Source organism: Sphaeramia orbicularis, chromosome 12, assembly GCF_902148855.1.
Source record: "Sphaeramia orbicularis chromosome 12, fSphaOr1.1, whole genome shotgun sequence".
NCBI classification, from domain to species: domain Eukaryota; kingdom Metazoa; phylum Chordata; class Actinopteri; order Kurtiformes; family Apogonidae; genus Sphaeramia; species Sphaeramia orbicularis.
Genome location: NC_043968.1, coordinates 43,090,255 through 43,101,798, shown reverse-complemented (window position 1 = coordinate 43,101,798; position 11,544 = coordinate 43,090,255). Strand labels below are relative to the sequence as shown.

At 38.5% G+C, this 11,544-nt stretch overlaps 1 protein-coding gene across 2 annotated transcripts in view; it reads right to left on the bottom strand.

Annotated features, from left to right (window-relative positions):
* atp2b1a (ATPase plasma membrane Ca2+ transporting 1a) overlaps nt 1-9,053 on the bottom strand; it is a 41,306-nt gene extending 32,253 nt beyond the window's left edge. For both annotated transcript variants that reach the window (XM_030150318.1, XM_030150319.1), the window contains exon 1: nt 8,965-9,053. The gene's annotated coding sequence lies outside the window, so the exon portion shown is untranslated. The remainder of the gene's footprint in view (nt 1-8,964) is intronic.
* Nucleotides 9,054-11,544: the final 2,491 nt, after the last annotated feature.

The following is an 11,544-nucleotide window of genomic DNA, read 5'->3' as shown; positions in this document are numbered from 1 at the left end:
CACCTCTTAGCACATATAAGACCATGATAAAAAGGATGAGACAACCATTCACCTGTGTTTATACCAAAAAGGGCTTCCAATGTATGACTCTAAGGTAACCTCCCAAAAAACTCAATATATGTCAAAACTTTAAACTGGGACGCAGATGCAGACCAAAAGAAAATGTAGCCATTATTTTGCTCTCTGCACAAATTAATGCTTGCAGCTTATTCCATTGAGATTCTTGGAAACTATTCTGTCACATGTTGAGATTCTATTTGGAGCCATCTGCCATGGAAAGCGGGACAGAATTCATTATTTATTACACAGCATAATTGCAAGGCCGAGTGCATTACTGAGGTGGAGAAGACAGCAGAATCCAGTTTTTGTAACATCTAACAATTTGAAAGTAGAAAAGTTTTACAAAAATGCATTTGTTATATAGTATCAAAATTTAGAGCATACACATATTATTATTGGAATACCTCTTCTCACAGGAATAATAGCATTTAACTGCAATATAACTTTATAACTTTATGAGGACAAATTCACATGAACTCTGCACCCACAGAGTTTAACAAAGGCCACTTTAACACACCTCCATACTCCTGACATGTGTGCAACATTTGGAAGCTGCCATGAGGCAACATTAAAAAAAAGTGAACGCAGTTATGGTAAAAGTCAAAAATTCCAATTATATGTGAAGAGGTAATAGAGGTGCCACTTGGTAACACGACTAGCAAAGACAGATTAACAACAGACTGGGCAAATGGGGTTTGACAGTGATTTCCATATTTTTTTGGAAAACAGTCATTATTATGTTTAAAATGGACAGTATCTAATCCATAATGCACCAAAAAAAAACACTGCAGATTTTTGTCCTGGATTCAGTTTACACAACACACATACATTAGGGTGAAGTGATATTTTGATTCAGGGATTGTAATTGTTGATGTGAAAACATCAATGTGACAAATGTTTGGCACTAACTCTTATGCTCTGACTTTCCTCTGGTGGAATTTCATTAACACTGCAAATCAAGGGAAAGTAACAATTCTGATTAATATTACATAGGGCTGGGCGATGGAAAAAAAATATCACAATATTTTTTTAAAAATATGAGACAATATCGATATGTATCACTATATAAATCAAATCACTATTTTTGTCAAGATTAAATTTTCCATTACTCATAAGTTAATTGTGAAGACATCAGAAGGTTATTTCTGATTTAAATATGATTAATTTTCTGTTGGAATTTGAACATGACAGATGTGCTGAAGAACATTATACAACTATTTCACATAAATAAAACAGAGACATATATTTAAAACTAAACTAAAAGTTTCAAGTTTTAAAAGAGAAGACAAACAAAACAGACCATCTTCACTAAACAATGCAGGGGGTACATATGTGGGGGTGTGTTCCGTAACTGCCATAACTACCGTAACTGGCGTAAACCAAAAATGAAACTTAACACGCTTTGACCGTACGACTCCCAGCTTCTATGTCGCACCCTACTTTTCAGTAACCTGGTCGCCCAAGTCCTCGGTCAAATTTTCTCCCAAGGGAACACTCATCATCTCCCGCTGCAGCCCAAACATTAGTGTGTGTGCTGTGGCTGGCTCTTACGCCTGTGCTGTGTGCGTCAACCTAACTTGACATGGCTCTACCATGATTGGTTCGGTACGGTGCTACTTAATTATGATTGGCTGTTCTTATGTCTGTCAAAACATGGACGAATGAATTCTATCGAAATTGTATCGAGCATGTCTCATATTTCTATCGAGGAAAAGCTATGGTGCGATATATAGCTACTGTTATCGTTTTATCACCCAGCCCTAATATTACACTTACAATACAAACACAATAAAAATAACCAATTTACTGATTTAAAACAGTTCCTAGTACTTTTTCCACAAGTGATCTTTGAGGTGAATGGTATTAAATGGCAATAAAAGCATTTCTTCTTCATTCTCCGTATTTCACTGTATGTGCCCTCCATTTACACCATCTAACCCCACAAGCAGCAACAATGCCAAGATGAAGGAAGTGCCAACATTTGCTGCGCTGCGACAGTTTCGGGTTGCAGAGCAGGTCACATGTCACAACAGTGGAAAATCATTGTGATTGGATCTCCAAGCCAACAGCTGGCAGGGTTTGGTTGAATGAAAGAGACTAGGGTTAACCCTTTGTTTTAACCCATACACACATAAGCAGCAAAAACACAATTATGTGCTGGCTTTACCTAAGACACAGAGACTTTCTCTACCCAAATTATTTAAGACTGGTATTGCACTTATGACACATATGAAAATGCAAATAAAATGGCTGTGGCGTATACACTCAAGTAGGAAGGACAACAGTGGCAGGCATCTCAGAAATATACTCATGTCTTTGTTTCCACGCTAAGGAAACCCTCTGGCAGTTAGAACACCTCTACGTGCCAACAACTAGATGCAAGTCAAGGATAGCAGTTCTAGGGATCCCTCTGCAGTGGAGCTGCCTAATGCGAGGGGTGGTATTTTTAGCTTCCCCCAGACTGCCCCCTCCCCCCACCACTAGCCAATGCTGAACTGGGTCAGGCCATGTAAATGTGGAGGGTACAAAGTAGAGACACCAAGCCATCCTTGTGCTGCATGGCTCGCAGCTGAGAGTGCTACTTCACCCCACACACTGGAACCTCTACACAGCTCTCAAACACTGTCAGGCTGCCAACTCATAAGAACGCACAGTCAGAGGTGTCACCGTCAACACACTGTCAACAGCTCTTCTTACCTCACTGATAGAAGGACATGTAAAGTCCTACAAAATGAAAATATTTCTTGACATGCAACTACGATATGTCAATGAAGAAACTGGTAGCCTAGATATTTCCAATTCAATAATAAATCCCTTTGTTGTTTTCCTGTTAGTAGACCATAACAATATCAAAAAATCCCTGCAGACTGATGAAGTCAAGGCTGGCCTACCAAAGAGGAGTACTGTTTCTTTTGATACACCAAAAACATAGTTGAAAAATATGGAGGGAATGAAGAACTATGCAAAAAAAAGGAAAGACCAAGTTGAGATGTCATCCAGTTCTTACATGTACAAAAATAAGGGACATGACCTCCTTTTATATGAATTAGAAATGCTTAAGATTTTTCTGAGCTCATAGTGTGTCACAGTATAGTTGCTGCAATGAAGAAATCTCCCCTGCTGTGATTTAGGAGTTTCAATAGCATTAGACTATACGCGGTTTTACCATAGTGGATATTATGGATACTGTGTAGAAGCTCACCGTAGTGTAATTTGTCGCACCATTATTTCATTAAAACACAAAAAAATATTTAAACATTTAAAATTTCTAATGTGTTTTGTGCTGTTATTTCTGTGAAGCATATGTGCAAAGTCAAACTTACTGCCCAGCTGAACATCTGTAGCCAGCAGGTCTGTGACTTGCTCTCATAAGATGATCTGATGTTAAACCGAACTAACTGAAGAGTAGATCAGATAATGAATCAAGATAACAACTATGCAGGAGACAATTCTGATGGCATAGCACCCACCCTACTGCACCTTTACAGACTGGACCTTCGTCCACAAATGGATGTCCATCAGTCCTGGTTTCATCTACAGCCTGTCCGTCCATGGGAGTGTATCTCTCCTTCATTGTGGTTCTCCCCAAGGTTTCTGTTTTCTCACTGGGTTTTGGAGTTTTTCCTTGCTGAGAAGGAGAGTCTAAGGACGGGGGATGCCTGGGACATTAATCCATTTCCTTCATCTACTGTCTATTTGACTTGTTTATTTTCATATTCAACTAATTCTGTGAAGCCCTGTGAGGCAACCTTGTTGTGATATAGGTCTCTACAAATAAAACTGAATTGAATTGAACAAACAGAACAACTGTGACCATAGCCACTGAGGCTTGTATCCTCTGCTACCTGCTTGTCAATAGTATTACAATGTTGTTTCAAGTACATACCTATATCAGCTTTCTTTTTTCCAGGACTGGGAATTCTATGTTATAGAATACCAAAACCTAAATAGGTTTGTGGCTTATTCTGCAGTGAGCCTTGTATATAAATTGATCAATATAGAGTTTGATTAACATCACAAAATAATATAATATCGAACTGCAACGTAGTAAAAACTGAACTTAAAATTAAACAGATATGGCAACAACTTGAAAAAAAAAACAAAAAACTTTAAGACAAACTGTCTGTATAAGGGCGATGTGGTTTCATTGGTGGATTGTTACTGGACTTGTAATTTTAAAAAGAGAGAAAGCTGTGGGTAATTTACTGTCGTGCTATAAAGTTAAAACCAATAGTAAGAAGAGTACATTGTGTTCTCCTTTCAATATATTCTACACAGCATTGTATACTCTTTCCATCAACAAACAATCTTACATAATTAATTTTCTATCTACAAATGTCACTCAAAAACCTCACTTAAAACTTAATTGTATAACACAAACATTATGTTGAGGTAATCCACTGTTCACATGAATACATCCTCAAATATATGACAAGGATGTCTGAGTAAATACTGCAGTCTTGTGGTGCAACTTAACTCATTTGCTCAAAAATATTTATATGAAGAACTGCATGCTAAAAGACAATCTTGCTCTTAATGTCTAATTAATTCTGCCTACTACACTAATAAATGTACAAATATTATAAAATAATGTATTTTAGTTATAGCACTATACATAGTCATGTGCAGAAAAAAGGGAATACATTCATTTTTCTTTAGGTTTTAACTGTCATCTCAAAATAATGCATCCATTTGTTCAGCTAATGCAGATGGTTTTCAGCATTGTGCCTGTGAAATTATTATATTTTACTTTCAAAGATACCAGAATGCAATTTTTTTTAGCTAGAACTGTGTCCTTCAGGTGGAAAGGCTGCAAAATATTTCAGAATGAAGCATCTTTCATCGAGCCACTTTGAAGATGAGACGCTTTCTGTGTCCTTTGTTATGCACGGCTCTTTAGAGCAGCTCTGTGGCCTAAGGTCCTGCTGCCTTGCCATTTGTTGCCAAATTCTGACCTTGCTGTCCCTGCCATTTGAACTTCAGGATGTACCAACATTGAGCATTAAACTCACTGACCGAAGACCTATGGTAGATAATTCATATTGTGGTGGATAAACACATATAAATGTGTGTATACGCCCAATAACATGAGATAAGTGAGAGAAGAAGAAGCAGGAAGAATTCAATTTAACTGTGAAAGCTAATGCTGGATAGGTTAAGTTGTTATACAGCACTGTCACACCCATCCTGTGAAAGTCTGGTAACATTAGCGTTATTTTCCCTCAGAAAGCCTATGAATGTCATAATACATTTCACGCCAGTACACATAGGCTGCCTTCATCTTCCTCAAAAGCAGTTAAAACCCATCATCCTCACTTTAACTGTTAGTAAAACAACATTCAGCACAACTGGGCTATTGCTGCAAACACAACATTATGAAAAAGAACCACATATACATCTGCCAGTAGATTCATCTACAGATTCATGTATAGAAATGTGTTCCACAGATAAGAAACCTGACCTGTTAATAGTTTTAAAATGTGTCACAACAAGTTAAGTGTCTCAATAGTCATATCACCAACATATTAATGAAGATATTAATTACTTTTTATAGAATGCTTGGGTAATGCATAATGCATATAATGCATGTTCACTTAGTGTTTATACTAGAATATGATAGCCATGAGTATGGAACCTTCCTTTCTAAACTTTCTACATAATGAAGATGACAGTAGGGACATGCGGACAAGATTACATCATCTTCAGACTGTGCCCTGTATGCCACCCACGACACTGCATGTGAGCAAAACACTCATTTTTTCCCCTCAGACAGAGTCAACTATTGTGACTTTGGGTAAAACCAAAAACAATGACTCAAGCATTATATGTAAGACTAATTTCACAACATTATATTATTTTCAACCTGTTGATTTATTTAAATAGAGAAAGAGACAAATAAATTGAAAAGCAACAAAAAATGTTGTACTAAATGGCCATAAAGCCTATCAACATTTGAGCATTTTGAAGAAATGTTCAGAGGAATAATATAATGGTCTGCAGCCTTATTTTAGTCTTTCATCCAAGCAGTTTTGTAAACATTTCACATTACTGCCCTGTGGATCTCTGTCCATCTATATTATTAACTCCTGTGTTTCAACGTAGCATGTTATCTTTAATTACACCTCAGAAGTGACTTGGGCTTTTCACTTTGATAGACCACATGTGAATGAATAAGTAGATACGAACGAGTCAGACTCCACGTAACCTTAAACCACTGGTTGCAATAACCTTGGGCACACAGACCAAGATAAGCCAAATTCCATCATAAGTAAACAGTACCATAAATACATTGTACTTAATCATATAAAAGAAAACTATATTCCACTTTCAGTGAAGTTTACATGAGACTTAGTGTCACCTTATATTAATGCCTCACAGCACCTTTTTCTTTAATGACATAGGTGGCAAAAGACTATGGAATAGAGATTGAACTGAGGGCAAATGTTAATAACTCTAGCTATTGAAATGTATTATTTTTAGGGCTATGACTGTAATTGACTCAAAGCAGAACATGACAATAACATGAGTGGACATATCAAGTAGCTGTAAGGCGGACTCATCCATGATGAGTTAAGGACAGATCTGACAGGCAATAACTGCCTGGAAGAAAGTGCCCTGCATTACTTCACTGTGACTACCACTCCATGACAACTAAAAAATATCCATGCAATGAGAGACAAGCAAGCACCAAGGCAGTCTCTTATTTTTTAAAACACAAGATATACCTTAAGATCAGAAAAATAGACTACCTCATTTGGCTAATTAACTCTGATACACACAACACAAAAGGACAAGAACCTACAGTTGTATGACAAACACTGCTCCTGCTAAACCAGGTAGTCCAGGAAATCACATGATCCTGTAACTGAGATGTAGCTATTTTCCAAAACTATTTACAACACATGTGTACAAACTACTGAGTCATATATTCATCAGGTGCAGCAATAGAGTCAATAGTCTGCTAGTATGAAAAGCATGATATAGAAAGGAACAGGAAAAGATATTTTAGTCATTCTTGAGTGACAGCAACAGTCTGAGTTCAAAGGCCTCAGACACAGCAACAGATTGTGTTACTGATGGTTTCAGTGAATGATTAAACAAACCATGAAATCTCTATATGCTATGCCAGACTGCTATAATGAAATTTAACACATTGCTGCTACACCTTTAAAATGATTCGCTGTAACAAAATGTACAAAATCCGTGGAAACTAAATTCCAACAACTGTCATTACATCTGGCATACGCTCTCCTGAATCACAGGACTATTTTCACTGAAAGGCTCAACTATGAATGTGTCATTACAGTATGCTATATGTATACAGATAATTATACTATACTTTATGATTGCAATGAGTAAAATCACAAGTCATTACACAAGCAGTGAAAGACATTGCCGGTAATGCATTGAGCTGGCTGCCTTTTAATTGGATAAAGAGTGATCCGTTCAGCCTGACACCAAAAGGTGCTCAGTGACTGCACTCTACATCAGCTTGGAAACTCACAGGTAATGTAAGCGAGTGTGACACTCCATTACATTGTCTATCAAGGTCAAGAGTATAACGTTAACATAAAGTACGTAATCAACTCGCAGAACATGGAAAGATTTGGACATAAGATAGATTATCGTTAGGCTTGCTAAATTCTTTCCGTTTTCATGATCTAAAGTGGGGAAGTCCCTTTTCATCGTTATAGGTCTTGATATGATGAAAGCAGTTAGTACAACATTTCGGGCTGGTAAGTAGGCTGAATTGATAAGATTAGTGTTTCCCGTAGCGCTGCCATCCGTGATAGGGGTTGAATTAGGGTTAAGCATCGCAGGAGACGGCAGGTTATCGTTGAGGCTAAGGATGGCCACGGTCTCACAGCAAAGAACACAAGCCGGAGGTGAAATAGTACTCGACATAAGACCGGCCACGCGCTTCAGGGTTGATAATACCCCCCTAATGGAAATCTGACTTGGACAACAAACGGAGACGCTGTACACTGTTCACCAATGTTACTGATACTAAAATAAATCTTGCCGTTATTGAGCAAAACTAAGTTAAAGTGACAGTCGGCTGACAAAATGATTTTAATGCGTATCCGTGGGTGCCTCTCTGAGCTCCCTGAGCTCTCCGCGTGAGCCAGAGCAGCGCGTGGAGTCCACTATCAAGACAGACTACCGTTCAGGCCGGTTAATAATATTTGCCCACTGACTTGACATTACCCCTCTGTTTACAAAGTGTACTCTACATAATGTTAAACACTGAATGACAGAATCCCAAGAAACACACCCCTGTATAATTCAGAGGTTTGTGTTGTAATGAAATTCATGTTAAGTTATGACATTCTTACAGAAGCCTGCGCCTAACGTGGCTGCAGGTATTTCACAGACAATCTTTAAAAAGTGAACCTACATGTCTAAACAACAATGTCTAACCCACTCAAAATAGTCCAACCTTTAAAAAAAACATTCCCGGTTAGCGTACAACGCTAGCCAACTAGCTTCCAGACGTTAGCTTCTGCTGATTGTAAGGAAGGGAAATACATAATAGCGACTTCCAAAAAACTGACAAGTAGAAAAACTCACCCCAGGGAAAAGAGACAGCCTTGTATAAATTAAGTTTAAGCTGAGAAAATCTGACAGCATCCTGGCTGACTAGCTACCTGGTTTGGAAAATGAGACGCCCAATGTCAGTTTCTATCCAAGACACAACGTTAGCTAGCGTTAGCTTGGTACAGCGCTAACTACCTAAGGCAGCTACTACCCACCAGTGGCTGGCCCTCGCTGATCAATGCACATTAATATAAGGACCCAAACGGTTCAGGGTTTGCATGCACTTCCAAAACACTTGGAGGCGCCTCTTATACTGGGGCATTTTGCTGCGCTGAGAGAGTAAAATATATAAGCAAAAATACTTACTCCGTTCTCTGAAGAGCACCCCAGGTCCCTTTCTCTCTGTAACTCCCCCTCAGTCTCACCAAAGACTAGACTCTCTCCCCTGATCGGAGGTAAGATCCCGCCCACTGCGCTGTCACAACCACAACCAAAGTGTCCTGCGTGAGCTGCCAAGATAGTTCCCCTCACAAACAGCCTATGGAAACCTGCGTCCACTAGACCAAACTGTCAGGTGGGAAACAGCAGGATCTTTAACTGACATCCTGTTGCACCATGTAACGAACAGAAAAACACATCAAAGAATACTCATCAACACATTAGCAGGTAATAAAAGATCATTTAATTATCAATGACACCTGCGAATTTGATTATCTATCATCAGTTTTTATTACATAGTAGTAAATAATATGACTCACAACGATATCATCACCTGTCACTTTTGTATTGAAATCGTTTTGAGGAGACAGAGGGACACATCATTCAAACGCACCATTTTTTGGAGAAACCGGAAGTGCACAGAGTAGAGTCATCTCGCTGTGTCTAGCTCCTTTCTGTCACAACACCACCGGGGACATGTGATGTACGTCAAAAGGAGGATGGGTATGGACCGCTGGTGTGGATTCCTATTGGCTTAGCCAGCATATCAGTCGCCTATGGAAACGGTTACGTCATGATCCCTCGTACTCCCTCTTTGCTCCCGTGTCGCTTTATAATAGCAGGATTATTCAACAGTTCTCTCCATCATATGATGCGGTCTGCAAAAAGTACTCACCAAAATCTGACTGGCGCATCGTGTCTGCTGTCTGAACTCCACCTAAACCGCAAAAGGCTCTTCCCTCAGCGCCTAATCAAACCTGACGTCATTCTTTCCATGACGTAGCGCTGTTTTTCTTTTTCTCAGTTTCAATGGCTGTATTCTTTGCGCGTCTTGTTGAAAAAGGAGTCCAACACCCTACAGTCCGACCCTCTGTCACCAAGGCCGACTCACTGAGATGTAATGACTTGCATTGCATTACAAAGAACGTGGGTCCATTCATTCACTTTGGCTTTGCGTAAAACGACAGAAATTACATTACAAAGTCATCTCAGACTTTACTGCGTTTCCAGAAACACTGGAAAATAAAGTGTTGGATAATACAACTTTGACATCACCAAATGCAATACAGCGTGCAACAGTGCAGTGCATGAATTCAATGAAGTCTGACAAGATTATTTAAAAGACTTGAATGATTTCTGGTTAAAATGTAATTAAGGTTAAACAAAGATGTCTTGAGGTTTCTATTAAAGTAAAGCTGCATGATTTTTCTTATCTCAATCACAGTGTCACCCTGTGCAACTATAGGGTGGCAAAAGGTTGCACTGTAAAGGTCCAGTGGTCCAGGGTGTGTTGGATGATATTCTGGATTCAGAGACACTGTACAGAGAGTAACTGCAGAAAACCTACAAAATGAAAGATACCATTATTTACTAATTTGTTAATTGATTGATTGATTTATTGATTGATACACATCTCAAAATGATCAGTAAATGTTCCTTGATAACCAAGAAAATAGACTCAAACTATAATGATAAATATGATTTTTCACCAAATTACACCCTTACTTTAAAGTTGCCTACAGATTTTGATGCCCTCAGCTTCATCCACAGGCTGTTCCAGAAGCAAGAGCCTTAGACCCCAAATGCCAAATTATGGTTCAAGACTCTGATCTTCAAACATCCTCTAATCTTTTAAAACAACAAATAGTACTCATATTCTGACATATCGAGTCAGGTGAAGAAACATAATTTTTATGACAGCACTGTAGACCCCAGGTCTTAAAGACATGAGTGATGGTAGATGATACACAGAAAACAATCCTTGTCGAGGTCAAACCTCGGTGTAATTTACTTGTTGTCTTCACATAATGGGATTTATCATTAACATAACAGCCCTAAGTACACAGAAGCATTTACCTCTGCTGATTTGTAAACAGGGGGAAAAGTTAAACTTGTTAAAGGTTACAAAAGTGCTAAATATCATTACAGAAACTCTGAGTCAGATCTGCGTCAAGGACAGCAAGACTTTAGGAAAGAAAGAGGAAGAGAGGGAACAGGAGAAAAAAACCTTGATTTATGCAAGTTGACTTGTGCAATTGGTCCTATGCTTGTATGATTAACAATGCAGATTGAGGAACAATTCACAATGCACTGACAAATACTGCTGATTAAAACATTCTTTGTTTTAATCTATCCTTCTCATAATTAAAATAATTTCAAACCTTCTCCTTCTTTCTACTTATTATGTAAACCACAACAGAGAAAGCAAATGTGTTGTATTAAAATAGTTCTGACATCAGGTGAGCGCATCCTTTAATAGCATTTTAGGATTAAATTATCCTTTGCAAATTTTTCTCTTCAGGAGGGAACTTGAGCAAATACTCAGCTGACATGGCTCTGGTAAATGAACTCCACTCTGAGGGCCATCCAACTCTGTAGTGCTGAATCAGACACACAAACTATTTTTATTTCTCCAATTTTCCAGTTCACTGTTAGTGGTTTTGTTGGTTTTTAATTGGCAGCTTGCAGTGCTTTGTGTTTGGCCAAACCTGAGTAGCTGTCCCTCTA